Genomic DNA, 18,017 nt, shown 5'->3' with positions numbered 1-18,017 from the left:
CCTCTAAACCAGGATACAGCTCAGGATCATTCACTTCAGGAAAGAAGAAGTGGGATGTCTGAGCCAAAAATGACCCCAGCAGGAGTGTGGTAATGCCACTCAGGCAGCCCAAGCCCAGCCCAATGGCCCAGCTCTGTTCTGCTTGTGGCATGTCCCCACCCCAGGGATCAGGCAGGACTTGAGGGCAGGGAGAGCAGCCCCTGAGCCCCTTCCCAGGACTGCCCCGAGCTCTGTGTGTGTCCCAGGGCAACTGAAGGCCCCATGGGGAGCTGGAGGCAGGGCTGCAGCCTCAGCTCCGTGGGGATGTGCCTGATCCTTCCCTCAGCTCCCCCTGCCCTGGGCCACCTCGCAGCTCCAGGTGGCAAATCCCCTCCAGACCCCACAGGACCAAGTCACCACTTGCACACCACCTGGTACCTTCCAAAAAATGGCTTCATCCCAGGCCCCAGTTCCAGCCAGACGCTTGGGAAATGCTGAAATCCACTGGTGCTTCAGTCGGTTGGTAACAGGCAGGGGCTGCACCTTCACTTCCCTCTTCCAGGTGCTCTGATGGCTCCTCTGGCCGCACTACAGGTAAACGAGCCGGGTTTACATCAGGCTTTTATTAAAGAACTCCTCTTCTCATTCCCAACCCAGCATGTCTGAGGAGCTTGGCTGAAATTTTAGCATCGTTAACACCCCATCAATGCTGTGTGAAACATGCCTGTAGGCCAACGCTGGGGAAGTATCCATCTGGAATCCATCCCTGGCATGGATCGAAGTCACATGAGAGCCTGCCCCTGGACATTCTGGTGACTCTGCTGTGGGGAGAGGAGGCTGCAGGAGTCCTAAGCACTTGAGACATCTGCTCAGGTCTAGCTGTCAGTAGCCCAAACTCTGTCCATGAATTATGCTCATCTCTGACCAGAAGGAGCCAGGTGAATCCTCACTGCTCTGCAAGATGACACAAAGCTGAAGCTTCCAGCAAGGAGCAAGTCCCAGCTGAAGGGGAAAAGTCTGAACTCCTGCAGTTAATCTGAGGAGGAAGAAGATCAGACATTCAGCAGCTGGCTGAACTAAGGAGCAAATCAGTGTGGAGATGGGACAGGGAAAGAAGATATTCCTACACAAAAGGTCTGCTTTGTTCCCCTCGTACTTTGTGCCAAGGCAGCAGAGAAGGAACTGTAAAATCTAGAACAACTTTTTTCAGAGCCTGATAAAAAAGGCAATCCAGAAATGTATCACATCCCTAAAACACTTCTGCAGTGCACCCGGGGCCTACACAAAAGTGACCAGGCACACTGATCTGGGGACAAAGCCACTGTACCCTGTTTTCTTTGTTGGCCTGGACCAACAGACCTGGCTCTGAACTGCTGCAGAGATGTGTGATTTCCACTGACCAGAACAGCACAGAGGAAGGGAGTTTCATTTAGGACAGTGCCTGATAGGTTCCCACACAGCAAGCTGGCTGAAGGCTAAATTATCTGCTTCAGAGCAGTGAAGGATTGATATGCTTGAACTCTGTAAGGTTGGAATTACTCAAACACCTCCTCTGACTTCAAGACTTTGGAAATAAATCAGAAGGGGGCTGATTAATGCCAAGCTCACACCCTGCTCCCCCTAAAGGCTCAAGAATTCAGGCATGGCACCTTTGATCCAAGAGAAGAGCTTGCAGTTGTATCTGTCATGCCTGTCTCTCAACAAATGGACTCCTTTTCCCAGAGATTTTAACTCTGGCAGCACTTGGCCCTCAGCACATATCAGCTGATGTATAGTGCCTGTCTGGACACATTTGGACCCGTCCTGATTCTCTGTCCCTTTCTTCTCTACCCTGCTTTCCAAATAGCCATCCGTGACTGTTTACTTTGGCAACGCCTGCAAAAAAAATAGTCTCAATGAAAAGGCAAAATCCATTAGGAAAAGCCAGCTGAGTGCTAAAAAGCCCCTAATCAGTGGAAAGTTTAAAGAGCACCGCTCGGAGAGAGGCTGTGGTGCCTTTCCAACACCTCCCCAGCAATGTGTGAGGCTATGACATGTCAGAGTGAAGCCCCAAACACAGGCACACTGCCAGGGGAGCTGTTTCCTCAGGGCTGAGCCTGTGTCCGGCTGGGTGCTGGGGAGGGAGCTGCTGATGGAGGAGCAGCGGCATCACAGCAAATAACTGCAACCAAACTGGTAGAAGTTCACCCAGCTGGTTCCAGCTCTGGCTGTTCTCAGCCAAAGGAGAGAGAGGGTTGATCTCAGCTCAGCATTACAACTGGACCAAAGCAGGAACTTGGGGTTTAAGGGCCGGTGCAGGTCCAAGTAAGGGGATCTCAGCGACACCAGCTAGGGCAAAAAAGCAGCGCTAGAAAAGGATCTGTTGCTGTGGAGAAAGAAATGCCCTCAAAATGTCTTGTCTGAAACACTAAATTCAGCCAAGAGCTGAATATAGTTCAAGCTAAACTGCAGTTGCCCCCAAACACCTCTCAGCTGTGGATCCCCGCTGAGAAATGACTGCTCACTTTGGCTGTAGGAGGTAGCCAATGCTCGGCCTGGGTAGATTTACTTGCTTTGGGTTGCAAATATTTCAAACCACCATCACCCCACATTTCGCAAGTGCATTGAATTGCAGATTTCAAAGCATCACAAAGAAGTCAACAAACCACTCCTTTCAGTTCCCCTACGAAGAAAGTTGCATGTTTTTCTTTCAGGGAACAATCAAAATATTTGTAATGAATCTGCTGCTCTATGAACTGTGTTTTTAAAGCTTGATAGAAACAATCAGGCTCAGGTTTAGCTCATTCTCCTTCATGTTTTAGAGGCTGTAATATGGTGTGTAAGGGAACTCAGGCACAATTTACCTCTAGCAGCTTTATGCCACTGAAGGATGTGCACATCACAGTCCACAGGTGAACTATTTTTTGTCACCTAAGCTACACAGACCCCTCCACTCTGTACAAAATTCTAAGACATGCTTAAGGAAGTGTCAGTAATTGAAATTATGTTGGGCTACACAGCAGGTCATACAAGAGGTAGAAGTCCCATTCCTAATGTCCAGGGTTGTTCTGCATGGGACAAACGTGCTCCTTTGATCTATTTGGAAGAGGAAAATCAAAAGTCCTTATTGTTCTGGATAGTCCAGAGAAGGGATACGAAGATTATCAGAGAGCTGGAGAACTTCTCTCATGGAGAGAGCTGGGGGTGCTCACCTGGAGAGGAGAAGGCTCCAGGGAGAGCTCAGAGCCCCTGGCAGGGCCTAAAGGGGCTCCAGCAGAGCTGGAGAGGGACTGGGGACAAGGCATGGAGGGACAGGACCCAGGGAATGGCTTCCCACTGCCAGAGGGCAGGGCTGGATGGGATATTGGGAAGGAATTGTTCCCTGGGAGGGTGGGCAGGCCCTGGCACAGGGTGCTCAGAGCAGCTGTGGCTGCCCCTGGATCCCTGGCAGTGTCCAAAGCCAGGCTGGCCAGGGCTTGGAGCAGCCTGGGATAGTGGAAGGTGCCCCTGCCCATGGCAGGGGGTGGGATGGGATGAACTTTAAGGTCCCTTCCAACTTAAACCAGTTTGTGATTCAAACTTAGGGTCTACTTTTAAGAATTTTGTACTTTATAGGAAAGCAGAAAGGTATTTCTGGTACTCATAGAAGTCTTCCCATAACTCCAATTTTATTACAGAATAAAGTTCTAGTGAAACATCCTGAGAGAGCCATGGAATTTTAGGGAAGTATCTATCACACTGTGGAAATCTAATCACCAAACCACAGATGAATTCCAGACAGCCAGGAATGATTCAAGTACAAAGACTGCAGCATCAACTGAGTTTTTCTTCTATCAATTAGAAAATTAACTGATATAGAAGAATAAAACCAGTGTGTCCTGAGCCTTTATCATCTGTAACTGGAGAAATGGGCATTACTCTCAAGTAGGCAGAAGCAGCAGGTGGAGCTGAAATGCCTTTGAATTAAGTGTTGGAATGGCCTCTGTCCCAGTGAGATATCTGGAAATGTGGCACGAGTGCTGTACCAAACCAGTCTGCTGCCACAGCAAACTGGCCCCACCTGGGCAAGGCTCGGCCCACTGCAGTTACCTCGTCAGAGAACTTGATTCACTCAGAACTCTCAGCGGGCTCTGCTCTCAGCCAGCCCTGAATTCCCACCTGTCCCTCCTGCTGACCAATCCCACCAGCTTTCAGGTAGCCAGAGGGGATGGAGATGCACACACCTGCCCTCTTCCCTTGTTAATTAAAGCCTTATGTAAGGCTCCCACGGGCAGCCTGTGGTGACTTTTGGCTTTTCTTTTTAGTTTTATAAAAAAGGTGTTTAGAGGTTGCTGAGCCATTTATGTTTGAGGAACTATTCCTAGTCTCTAGAGTTAGTTTCCACTTACAGAAGCCTGCAAGGTAAGAAGAATTCTCTTGTGCTGATAAACTTTTCATGTGTGTGTTGCTATGTTGGCATTTCTTCTGCTGCCTGGTGATTTGGTTTGGGTTTATTTCCTTTTTTATTTAAAAAGACACATGCTAGACCAAGGTATTTCCTGGCAAGGTAATGTTTTTTTTGCCTGGGGTTGCCTGTTTTGAGGAAACATGCCCATTCTGGTTGGGTTGCAATTCTGACTACACAGGTTTGAATTTGGCTGCAAAGTCAGATTTGTCAGGTTTCAAGCTGTGTTGGATTGTTGGAAGGAACTTGAATAATTTACATTCTCTCTACTCTGTTCTTACAATCAACAACAGATATTGCTTTAATTTCCATTGCTCAGGCAGTCTGGAAAGCCTGATCAGCAGTGGTGACCTAAACTTCGATTCACAGGCCTGTATTTGTGGGTGCCCTTCTCTGCCCTTTTCTGCTTCTTACCTTCAATATAAGGAAATCAGCTCTGGGAATAAGTATTTGTTCTTCATCTCTCATAGATTAAAATTTCAGTCCAGTAAAAAAGCTTGGTGCTAAGAAGTACTTGAACTGGTGATGCCCTTAATGGCAGCAGTGCTGCCTGGAGGGCAGGGAGACAGGAGAGAGAGACCAACTCTGAGTTCCATGAGAGGACACCTCCTGTCCTTCTTGACACCTGTTCTGTAGCCCTAACGTGCTTTCCAGTGCCTCCTCTCCAGTAACCGAAATCTGGGAGGCACTTGGCGCCCTGAAACGCTTTACAGATGCACTGAAAACCGTATGAAGGAATGTATAAAAAGAGGCAAAACTAGATTTTATGCAGAATTGATGAGAGTGAAGTTTAGGAGGTAAAAGTAGCCCAAAAAGTGTGTGCTTTCATTTTCTGTTCATTTTTTTGTCCCCAGTTTTTCCACCTTGAGGTTAAACTCATGACTTCTTATCTCTGAGCAGGCCCAAGGTGTTGCTTTTCCTTATCTGCTGGGTATAGACAGTGCCAGTGGCCCACCCCCATCCCTGCAGGGAGCAGCTCCCCCAGGCAGGTTCAGCTGAGGATGTGTCACTTTGGGCAGTGAGTCTGGGAGCCTGAACCATTTGTAGCTTGTGAGCGTCTCTGGAACACAGAGGGTCATAAAAGCCCTTCTGAATGGGCACTTTACTGACAGAGCTCACCTTTAATGGCCTTTTTGTGAAGTTACAGCTTGGCTTTTAGGCCCTTTTTGCAATTCATCACTTAATCCATACATGCTACCTTGGCCAAGAGCTGGACAATGGGGCCCACTGTGTCTGGTTTTGTTATGGAACAGCCAGAGTGGCTTTTAACTAAAACAACGTATCTGAAGGAGAAAAATGTATTCACCTTGAATTCCCAATGGCTTCGACTTACTTAAGGCAGCTCTGCAGACACTGGTGTGTGCAATCAATGAAATCAAAACTGCAGCCACATAAGGATGGCAGAAAGGAGTAAGAATGTATATGCCTTTGCATGTATAAAATATGAGGGGAGGAAATGTACAGGGAGGAAGGAAACAACTATCCCTGTAGCTAGCTCTGGAAAAGAGTATCCTTCTGATATGAATTTTTTCATGATTAAATATAAGGGTGTATTAGACTGGCAGGGAAGGACTGCTACACAGCCCTGACACCAGCTGGGGGCCCTGCCAAAGGTCCTTTCAAAAATCATGTGTCTTCTGGTACAGATCAATCCTATAATCCATTTGTCAGTTCCTTTTTGAATGGGATGTGGATGGTAAAACTGATCCCCCCCCCAGCCTTCTAATGCTGCTGCACAAAGAGCACATGGTTTGCCTTGGACCATGTAAACCCAGGGTGCCTTGGGGGCAAGCCAGGGCCGGCCCAAACCTGCTGAGACTTGGAACACATCAAACCAACTTGCTTAACTATCCTCCTGTAACACTTCCAGATACAGAGGGAAGAGGCAGATACCCTTACTTAAGGGGAAAGGAGAAAGAGTCCTCCTCTAGGCACTAGGAAGTGTGGAATTGCCTTCTGGAAGCATGGAATTGCCTTCTGCACTGCTGTCAATCCTTCATAAAAATTAATAATCCTTTGTCACAGAATGGCCTGGGTTGGCAGGGACCTCAAAGATCCTCCAGTTCCATCCCCCTGCCATGGGCAGGGAACCTTCCACTAGCCCAGGTTGTTCAGAGCTCCATCCATTCCTTGACAGAGGCCCTTGCCTGCAGGAGGGAGTACCCCACGGAAATCCACTTGTGATCCTTCACATGCTTCCTCCTTCCAGGGTGCTGACTACATGAATCCAGTGGGAGCAGGGACACCTGGTACAGGGAAGGGACTGGGCTTCAATGTCATGGAGGAAGAGCAGTATCCATATTATCACCTTTTGGCTCAGGTAGGCCAGGGACCTGTCACTTCAAGGTGGGGCTCTCAAATGGGACCATTTGGCAAAGGGTAATCTTTATTTTCCCAAAACTTCAGCTGTCAAATTCAGATTATTTTTTTAAATGAGATGAGATTTTTTGGCTTAGGTTCTAGTTAAGCTAATGTGGAAAGCTACACATCTCTGGAGGCTTCTAGAAGCACTTCAAAAGACTGAAGTAAAGTCTCAAGAAAGCCGGCAGGGAATACTATACTCTTCTGTGGAATTTATCCCACTTTAGTTTGGCTCTAGGCACCCAAAGTAAAGCCACAAATTTGGCAATCAAGTAAGTGGGTGGCCAGTCCAACACTTAGAGTAGCAACCATTGACCTCAGTTAATTTTCCTTCTACACTCAGCCGTTCCACCCACGTCCTGATTTTTATCAGGCCTTCTGTCTTCCAAAGAATCTCCCTCAGAGAGTGAAGTAGGACACATTCCCGCCTTGACTGTAATGTGTAAGTGAAACTAAAGCAGGCAAGAGGAACTGGGCACCAGTGGCATTTGCCTGCGGGGCTGGAGCCGAGGGCCTGTGTGCGGCAGGCCTGCTGAAGCATTAGCTCCATTTGCTTTTTGTCTCTGAGCCCCCCACACCTGCCTGCCATTTAGCTGCCTCTGAAGGCTGGCCAAGGGACATCAGATCAAATAATAAAGGCCACATTGAAGCAGTGTTTCAGCTGAAACAGTATGAGTGGAGGCGAGATGGGGCTTGGAAAAGGCTCCCTCTCAAAGAGCCCACACATACATGCGAGAAGGTCATTAACTCGTGCCTTGTGCTATCTTTGCCGTCTCTGCTCCCTCTCTCTCAATTATTACATCAGAAGGAAATGAGAGAGCACTTTGCCAAATACTAATGGACTTGATGTTTTCATAATCTCAAGTGCACAACAATCAGAGCTGTTTATTTTCCAAAGAAGATGGGAATCAGGGGAGGAGGCTGAAGACTGTGCCATTCTGTTAAGGAGGAGAAAAAAACCCTTATGAACAAGAGCTGAGACTGAAAAACAAGCATCTAGGAACACTCTTGCTGTTACAACTCTAGCACTCACTTCTGGGGAAAAGGTAGTGAGAGTGGCTGGATATTGTCCTGTCCCAGTGCCCACTGCACAGTAACTGACAGCAAGGGTCCAAGTTGGCAGAACACTTTAGAGTCCCACTTCAGCTTGAACTCAGATGCTTTAGTTTTTTTTTTATGGCTGAGTATAATGATACTGCTATATATTTGTTTCTGAAGCATAGCAAGAACCACTTCTTTCTGAATGAAACGTGCTCAGGAGACAGGATGTGACTGAGCTGACAGGAGGGGTCTCTGCAGTGACATGAAGGAGTCCGTTCTGTTTCTTGGTCTCAGTAGTCAGCTTCCCCACAACTTGAGCCTGTGTGAAATCCCAGGCTTTGCTTACAAAGGGAGCTTAGCAGGATACTTGCACATCCTTAGATTTATGCTGGTGTACAAATACTGGAATTTCCCTGAAGAGCCAGCTAGGACTGTGAAGCTTCTGTCCTGGAGTCACCAGGTTGTTCCCCTGGTAAAGGACTGGCATCCCACTGGGATGTGAGGAGCTGTGGAGGGCATTTGGTTCTACTAAGTGAGCCCAAGCCATCTGCAGGAAGATAAGGATGCTTTGTGTTCTTCCTTGCTGCTCAGATTTTGGAAGCTTCTGCCTTGACAGGGGTTTTAAATTCTCAGTGTCCTCTGACACTGCTGACAGGAATGTGCACAGGGGCTGATGTGGGAATGACTTGCCCAGTCACACCGCAACTGAATTATCAAAGGATCCCCCAAGAGTGTCCTCCTTTCCCACACATCACCTTTCAAAGGTCATAAACCAGAACAAAGGCTTTGTATAATTTGGGAGTCTTTGGGCTGAACTGCGTCTTAACAACTTTCCTAGTGCATGCAGGTACTTATTTATCCCTATGATCTAAGTGCAGGAATTGCCAGTGTTTGTCCATACAGGCAGATGTTCTGGGCCTTTGACTGGGTTAAGAAGCAAACAGGGCTCTTAACTACCACCGTTCAAGCATTTTTTCATCCACTTAGCAGTTAAATTCCAGATGCCTTGCACAGAGAAGAGCTTTGAATCTTGTCTCCTACAAGCTTATTATTGGTGTTGTGTGCAAGACCAGAAGTTTTCCTGATAGTAAAACAAAGGGCTGCATCTCTGAGGAAGGAACAAAACATCAAAAAATACCAAACAGGGAAAGTTTCTGGACCCCATGTTAAAAATCAAAAGGATATTTCTAAATGGCGAGTCGGACATGAGCCGGGGCAGTGGAGGAGAGGAGCGGGTGCCGCTCCTGTGCCGGCAGCTCCCGGGAGGTGTCGCCGCAGCCCAAGGCTCGAGGCGCCGGGACCGGGCTGTGTCCCCATGGCATCGGGACACACGGACTGTGGGCAAGGGGCTGCAGGGGACACCTCAACCCCAGGTGGCAGAACCAGACTCCAGTGCCACCTCCTGTGTGATGCTGTGGCAGCAAAAGGGTGAGGCTCCCCGTGCTGATCTCATTCCCACGTCCCCATTGTCAGCACCTGGATCTTTACCTGCAGCAGAGGGTGAGGGGCTCTCCCTGCCCGCCGCTGAATCTGCTGCCTGCCAGGGTGCCTTCTGTGGGTGACCTTTGTGCTGAAGCCTAATAAATGTTCAAAACCAGAGGGATTTTGGATTTGGTCTGACAAAAAATGAGATTATGTATACAGAGAGATCTGATAAAGAGCTGCTTTACTTGCATTAAAGCAGACATTTAAAAGAGGCTTTCACTGAGGACATGGTTGCTGTGGAATACTGGGGCTGTGTCATGAGAGTGGAAGGGTGTACTGGGCATCTCATGCACCATATAATTAACTTGATTTTTGGGCATCTTGAGTGCCACTAGACTTGAATGAGACATTTATGCAGCACTTGGTGTTTGTGGTCATCAAAGGTATCACTTTGTTGTGCTTGAAAATACAGCAGCCAGTGCAACAGAGGCTCAGCACTGGCTGGTCTTGTGGTGCTCGCAAAGTATGAACGGGCACCACTGGACAATGTAGTGTGGGGACATGTAGCCACACACATCAAACTGAGATGTTTTCTGTACACCTCTGATACAGGAATATTTTGGCAGCAAGCTTTAATATTGTGTCCCAAACTGTGATTATAAGCTGGTATACAGGAAGACACTACTGTAGCTGAGATAGGAAGTGATGATTATCCCTCACATACAGTTTAACTGTATACAGGAATACTGAATGGGGATGAACTGCCGGTGCTGCTCTCAGAAAAAGAAAACTTCCCAGACTGCAGAGACCACATTTAGAGGGAGGGAGGTTAAAAAAAACCCTCCAACAATCCAAGAATGCTCACACAACTCCAAACCACCAGGCAGCCACTCTAATCCTTTAGAGTGGAGAGCTGGAAATGTACCTGAACTACATCACAAGTATGAAGTCCATCCTCCAAAAGGAATCAGATGCTCTGTGGCCCACGTGCATCCTCCCCATGTATTCACTCCCGTGCTACTCCTTAGAATCTCATGGAAATCTCTAATTCAATGAAATCAGCCTTCTCCCACTCTCTGGTGCAGAGTATTCCTTCAGTCACAACTAAATGTGTCTTTAACAATGAGGCAGATGCAATCCTCAAGGGCTGGGAACATGGGCAGCAGCCTTACAGGCAGGTGTGTTCAAACACACCTGAGAGCTGGGCCACCCCACACCTGCTCCGGATCTGTTCTTACCCTTGCTCTGCTCTCAGGCAAGCCAGCGAGGTTATAGGTTTCCCCATCAGTCTCTAACACTGTGTTTCTGTCCTTCACACCCACTGGTGACCCATCAAAGTACCTTGTTTATTATTTTCAGATTCCTCCAAGTATTTCTGGATGCACCATTCAGGAGCTCTCCTTCTAGGAGTTACGCTTGCATTTTTAGTGCTCTGAGATTTCTATTAACTCTGCCCTGCGTGTTTTTCCTCCCTTAAGCATTTAAGTACACAGCTCAGGCATGTACTTGTCTCACTTTAAGCAGTGGCCAAGGGCTATTTAATGATTTGGGTTTATACAGCTCACACTGCCTGCCTAAGTACCTGTGATACATGGTAAAAGCACAAATTCTTCCGTTAGAAACAGGTTTGTGTTTCAAACAAACTAATGTACACTCAGAGTTTTCTTCAGTGACAGCCAGATGAAAGCTGTCCAGCCCAAATAAGCCAGCTTCCAGCTCTCCAAACTTTCCTTCTCCTTTGGAGAGGGTGTGAAGTGCTAGTTTCTGGTTAAACCTTTTTCCAGAATCAACAGTGAGAGACAGGAGTAGTGTTGTGGTTTCCAGCCCTTTTGTCTTCATCTACTTCAGGTCACAGTGGATTTTTTTACATGTTAGAATTTTCCTCCTAAAACTTCTCAAGGCTGGAATACTTGAATTGCTGAAATATCACTGAGTGGTTACTGCCCCTCACTCAGGACAATTATGTAGCCCTTAAAAACTTGCTTGCACTGTTTTGTTTTTTTTTTACATTGCATCTGCTCCGCTTTAAGGCTGTGTGTGTGTAAAGATGCCCTAGAAATGGACCAACTTCATGGGCTTCAATGATGGTGACAAAATGAGGTTAAACTTTTAAGCAGCCAATGTAATTTCTCTTGACATGAAATGATTCTCTTACCACTCAGATGATCAATTATCTGTACTGATCAACACCCTTCTGTGTTGTTGGGCAGTGCAGGATTCTCCTGTTTGGCACATCTGTGTCTCAGGGTTAGAAGGGCCTGATCTCTTGCTGGGGATCCCCAGGCTGCACCTCCACTTGTGGTCTTCCTGCATGATGGGGCTGAAGCCTGGGGAAAGAAGGGAGGGGTGATCCAGCTGTAGGACATTGAAGTTCTTCCCATAAGCTGCTCCTGACTGGAAAACAGAAGTTTTGGTACCTTAGAACAGGAATGGCCTATTAGAAAATACTACTCTCAAGAGAGGAGAATATTATTTTAAATAGTCATCCTTCACCTGAAAACTTTGGAGTTTGATGGGTTTTAATTCAAATACTTTTAATGAAGTTACACTTCTGGGTGAATAAGGCCCACAGAAAGACTGTGGCTCTCCTTAAAAAGCCTAAGTACAAGAGTGGAGATGTGGAAGAGAGGCACTGATAGCTCAAGATGCAGAAGAAAAATATGTAATGGAAGACATGTAGGCAAATACTCTGCAGCCTTCTGACGGCTTTGGAACAGTGTTGTCCAGCTGCAGCACCACCCATCAGAAAAAAATATCTGAAGGTCACATTTTCAGCCTCCCAGAGCACTTGAATCTAGGGCAAGTGTTATGGGGACAGATCCAGGTCTGCTACTCTGCGTGGCATTCTTCCTTTTGTGCATCACCATGGTAAACAGAGAGGGTTGCCAGGAGCCTGGATGCACTGTTTGTGTCAGTCCCTCATCCCCTCTCCCCCTCCTTCCCCAAATGCTTTCTCGGTGATTAGTTACTGAGTAGAAGGGGCTCCAGTTACCATGCAGCCTGCCATCCCTCCTCATTTTATTGGAACTAATATCCCACCTGCGATGATAAGGTTTAAACTTGTTTAATCTCCCAGCTTAGCTGTGGTGTTTTAATATTTTTAAAATGGTTGTTTCAGAAATGGGGGATTTAAACAGGTTTTGAATAAATAATAAAAGCCCTTCTCACAGGTTGCAAGGCAGGCTGGGAGGCATGAACCATTTTCATCAGGTCAGATTTCATGTTGGGTTATCCCAAGGTGGCCTGACTTTGTGGCTACAGATTTACAATGGAACAGTCATATGCAAAGCAGTTTATGGAGGAGAAACTGCTTTAATAATGCATTTCCTGCTCAGCAAACAGCAGATACAATGACATTCATAGGGAATGGGAGAGTGAACAAAGTCTTGCAGGAAAGGAACCAGTTTCTCCCCAGAGTTTTAATAACATTTTTTTGCTCCTACAATATATTTGGGGAGATAAATGTTGACCTGAGAGACATCAGAACGTACAGTTTTGAAGTGAGAGAAAAGACAGGTTTGCACATCTCAGGCCTGATAACCTGGAGCTGCATCTGCATTGTTTCAAATCTAAGGGAAGGGAAATGGGTTCTCATTTCATGGTGAAACTTCACTGGCATAAACATAAGACTCTTTGTCTGGAATAAACTGGATAAAGTGCCTTGTGTTAACGTGTAGACCACCTTGGTTTGTCTCCCACTCTTTGCTCCCTGGACTGGGAATGCTGTGTTCAGCCTCAAGAGCAGTACTGACAAGCTCCTGACTTCTCTGAGCCAAACCAAAGCTGCAACACCAGGCCTTCAGGAGTCTTGTCCAGTCCCAGTCCAAGCCACTCGGATGCACACCAGGCTTCTAGGAACACACGTGCAGGACTGGGATTGTAGAGCCAGGAAAACCAGGCAGGACTTCTTTAGCTTTGTTCAAGACTCCTCCTGCACACTTAGGCACAATGTGTGTGGAAATCTGAGTAAACCACAGCACAGTGACTAAAGCAGGGGTGGCCAAAGGCTGCCAGAAAGGAGCCCACTGACCCATGGCTCAGTTGCAGAAGAGCCCAAGCAGCACCAGCTGGATGACCTTAGTGCTGTCCAGTTCTTTTCCTAAGGCTGCAGAAAAGGTGGGCACAGAGCTGTTGTACAAATACTATTTATATTATTTCTGTCAAACACAGTAATTCACAGTGATACCAGAAGGGCACTTGGCTGTGGTCAGCTTCAAGTGAAGGGAGAGCCATTGTGTCTCAAAGATGGGTCATGCCAAGCTCTGAGTTTGTGCTTGCACACATGAATTTGCAAGTGCAGCTCATAAACAAATCAGCTCTGAGTAGCTCACTTAGCCCTGCCACCCCAGATGGGCTCCTTCCTTCCCTGGTGGAGAAGGAGATGGGGAACCCAAATCACTTTGGGGTGGAAAAGAGAACAGGGAAGAGAATAATGCTTTCATTGGTGCATAAACTCCTCTTTGACACAGCTAAAATTACCTTTGAGCTCCTTCAGGAAGCTTTTATGGACAAAATAGCAAATAAGAGCAATTTACTTCACAGCATATAATCATATTTCCCGTATCTGACATAACCACAGGGCAAAAACATGTAAAATCTAGATGAGATTGGGTAAATACATAATAATAACAAACCACTGCCTCCATTACACCTTCTATTTGAGGGAAAAGAGGCTGTTTCAGCGTGATTTCAAGCACTACTCTAGTTTTGTACCCCATTGAAATAGTGAAGTATTATCCCCATCTTCTTTAGCAATGCCACAGAAGTCAAGTAATAACTTGCTACACACACTGCTCACTCTGTGAGAAGCCCTGTGGGCACAACCTAAATACCCTCAACTGCAGTTGTCTGCCTCAACATAAAAGCATCCTTCCTCAGCAAACCAAACAAACCCCACACCTAAATTCTTTATGGAAAGATGTGGTATTGCAGGCTGAAGGTGATGTATAAAACAGGAAAGACTTTTTAAAAGCAAGAGGGGGATAACAGTGAAACTGGGGCTCATTTTTCTGCTAAAGGAAAGGTTGGGGAAAGAGCTAAATCTGTTAATGAAAAGATATGCAGATTACTTCGAGGACCCTTAAAGGGTGGGGGCTTAAAACATCAATATTAAAGTGGAACTTGATTGGCAGGACAAGCAAACATCAGTAGGTTCAGAATGTTACAGCAGAGAGCCATCCATATCTCTGGTCATCTCATGTGCATGGAAAAACCACTTTGTTCAAGGGCCCCGTGTTAACGAAAGAATTTGTTTTTCAGTTCCTTGAATGTCAGTTTTCAGCTGGGGGGTACCGAAGGGCAAACATACAGAAAAGTCAATCTTGCAGATTCAGGAATGAGCTGAAGTCCAATTTTAACAAAAGAAAGGTCTGGGCAAGTGTTATTTGGTGTTTAGCTGTAACATCACTAAATCAGAGCACACTGCAGGAAAGCTCTGTGGTTAGTCTGCCACTAGATACCTGTCTGAATACAAATCACCTCTGCTAATTGCCAATAAAGCAAAGATCAGCATTGTATTTATTACATTAATATTTATTATTTATTCAGAGGCAAAATTTCACACAACAGCATGGGCTACTGTGGTGCTTCAGCTTTTTAGCTGGCATCTGTTCTTCCATGAGGTTTTATGTTCAGTTTTTCAGTGTACCACTTGTAGCTATCTGGTTTCAGGTCATACAAATAAAGACAGATAGTGGGGGTTTTTGTTTTGTGGTTTGGTTTTTTTTGGTATATGGCTACTGGTGAGCTATGCAACAGGAACACCACTGCAGGACAATCCCAGGTGAATCCCACCTCTGATGCTCACATGTATGATGGACACAGCTCTAGCTACAGAAAACAGGGGTCAGTTCAACTTGTGGAAATTGGAATCTGCACAAGTGGGTCTAGAACGCTTCCAGTCTGGTTTGCAAACTATTTAGCAGGAGCCAGCAACTGAACATGGCTCAGAACAAAAAAGGAGCAAACCCAATGGAAACACCAATTTGTGAAGCAGTAATTATTCCTTGTTTGAAGTGGAAGGTCACTGGAGGAAAGCAGTGTCTAGAACTGGAAAAGTGACAAGTGCTGTTCACTGAAGTATTGTGGAAGATTTTTTTGGCAGTTGCTTGTACTTGGGGTACCTAGACTTGGCCATAGCTTTGTTGTGCTGGTTAACTGTTTGTGGGGCAGCAGTACAGGCTGAACCACTGAATCAGCTGCCTGGAAAGGTTATTTGGAACCAAAAATAAAATTATCTGCTTCAGCTGATGATCCAGCCATGTGAATCACTGTACTGCTATACAGCTGATTTCTAACAGCTCAGGTAAGTAATTTGGAGTAATGGAATGGAGGAATCCAGGGAAAGATCTGCTTCAGAGGAGTTTGCTGACGGTGAAGGGATTCTGTGGACATATCCTTTTAATTTTTAGAGATTTGATCTGCCAATCTCATACTTCAGGAGTAAATTTGATTCACTAAGATCTTGCTGACTTCAAACAATCCCCCAGGAATGCAATTTGTAACAAACAGCCAAGACTTAAGCTTCTGCATTAGAAGAGCACTTTAGTTCAGACTTCGTATTTAAAAATACATTAGAAACAAAAGTATATTTTTTTCAGGTAAAACTAGCCCAGTGTCCTGTGTGTTAGAAGCTCTGCCTTGTTTTGAAGGAAGCAGCTGTTCCCTGCCAGCCCCCAGTGTCCTCAGGTGCAGGACACACATATAATTTGCTCTTATACCTCAATCAGTGAACAAGCAGAAAAATAGGAGGAAATTAATTTCTCTCGTTCCTTTTCCCTCTGTCCTATTTTTTACAAGGGCCTTTTAAAAACGTTGCTTACTATATGATTATGCACAGCAGGGGTTTGTAACAACCTCATCTTAACTCAACTACCTCTGCCCTTGCTGTGGAATGATTGGTTGCCTTGGCAATCTTCTCCATGTGGTGCTCAGGAGCTACAATTATAGTGCTTTTCTCAGTAGTGATCCTCTTAGTTCCCTTTCTTAGGAGTTCATGATAAGGAGATACAAAATTATATATATAATGGATTTTATTGCTCCAGCCTTCTGTCTCCTTCAGGCCTGAAGGAAGCATATCTGCACTATCTAAACCTGTTTGCTCTGCAGCAAGGAGAAAAACCCTGTTTGTGTAGGATGAAGGACTGTGTTAGCTGGAGGTCACAACCAGGTGGGTCAAGCCACCCGAGGTGATAACTCTGAGTCCCACATAAACCCTGAGGATTCCAGCAAGAGCCTTTTGAGCTACCCCCCAGTGAGAAGGAAGCATTGTTCTGTATTGCATTCCATAGACTTCAGCTCAAATGTGCTGTCTTTGCAAGTGAAATGATGGCAACTTGAACTGCTGGCTCTGCAAACTCAGGCTAAATTCAGATGAGCAGGACTTCACACTGAAATGGGAGGGGCAGCTGCCTCAGCCTCCCTCAGCTCGGATTTATCAGCCAAGCCTGGTGCTAAACTATGCCATCACATATTGTCTGTGTACAATATGGATGGACAAAAGTAAAACCCGTGTCAGCTCTGTGACATTAGCAAAAGATTCAGTGATAAAAATGCACTATTTTCTTGACTGTACTTGTTCCGCTGGGGTAACAGGGGGGTTTAACATTAAAAAAAAAAAAACAACCTGTCCCTGAATTTGAATATGACTGGTAACACAGAGGGAGCAAGGCTGCCAAGGAAGCAGTCACAAAGCAGACCATTAGTTTAGGGAGAAATCTGAGGACAGCACTGAGGTTAGTTCAACCTCTGCTCTCTGTAAGCAGTGGGTAGATGCACAGAATGGTCATATATTGCTTAACCTACACGTGAGCCTCTGTATTGTGTGCCTGTGTCTGATCCTGTGAGTACCTGAGAAAGGACACGTGGTTTTCTTGCTGCTGAGGTTGGCAGGTTCCAGTTCGTGCTCAGGGAGAGAAGTTGTTCTCACCGTGCACAAACTGTGGGGCTTCACAACAGAAATGCTTAATTGCAGCTGGCATTTTGCACACTCAGTGCCTGTGCCAGTGGGCACTCGGCTGATGAGAGACATCCCTTCTGACACGAGCAACGTGAAAACTGCAGAGGAGACTGAAGTGCTGAACTGCTGGTTCACCAATTAAGAACCAAAAAAAAATTAAGCAGTCCTAAACAGTTCAGTTCTACCTGCTAAAACACAATCAAGCAGAAGATAGGTTTCCAATTCCGTACACACGGGTCTCCTCTTTTTCTCTTCCCCTGCCCCCTCTGCTGTCAGTGCGACCAGAGATGTACTCTGCTCTAAGAGGGCAGCCACCAGCAGCTGCCTGAGATGCCATCATTAATTAAAGTCTTGGTTCTCAAGTGCTGCTCAGATTCAGGAAAGGGTGAGAAATGCCATGTCTGAGAGCCACGAAAACAGAACTATCTCTCAACCAAAATCACTGAGGCTGAGCACTTCCAGGCAGATCACACACATGCCTGGCATACACAGAACAAATTCAAAACTGACTTGAAGGAACGAAACTCCACCACCACCACAAGCTCTAAATTCAATTTAGAAGCTACATGGAGAGTATAAGAAGGAGCTCTTTTTGCACTAGATACTGTCTTAGTACCCTTTTGAAGAAGAAAATCAATGGTGAGGTATTAAGCTGATCTGTTTTGTTAAGTTTGACACTGCATCAGTAATTTGCCCCTTTTGGATCATGGAAAGTCTCTTGTGCCAAGGGCTCCCAGCCCTCCACATCTGGGCCTCGGGTTCAACAGCAAACAGGATACACAGATACCCTTGACTTTCTTGCGCCAGCACATTGCAAGCCAGGTGTGAAGT

The sequence above is a fragment of the Corvus kubaryi genome, unplaced genomic scaffold, assembly GCF_017639235.1.
Source record: "Corvus kubaryi isolate FWS band 111438036 unplaced genomic scaffold, C.kubaryi_AGA036_p1.0 37337, whole genome shotgun sequence".
NCBI lineage: Eukaryota > Metazoa > Chordata > Aves > Passeriformes > Corvidae > Corvus > Corvus kubaryi.
The sequence above is the reverse complement of the archived record's forward strand: the minus strand, read 5'-3'. Positions refer to the sequence as shown.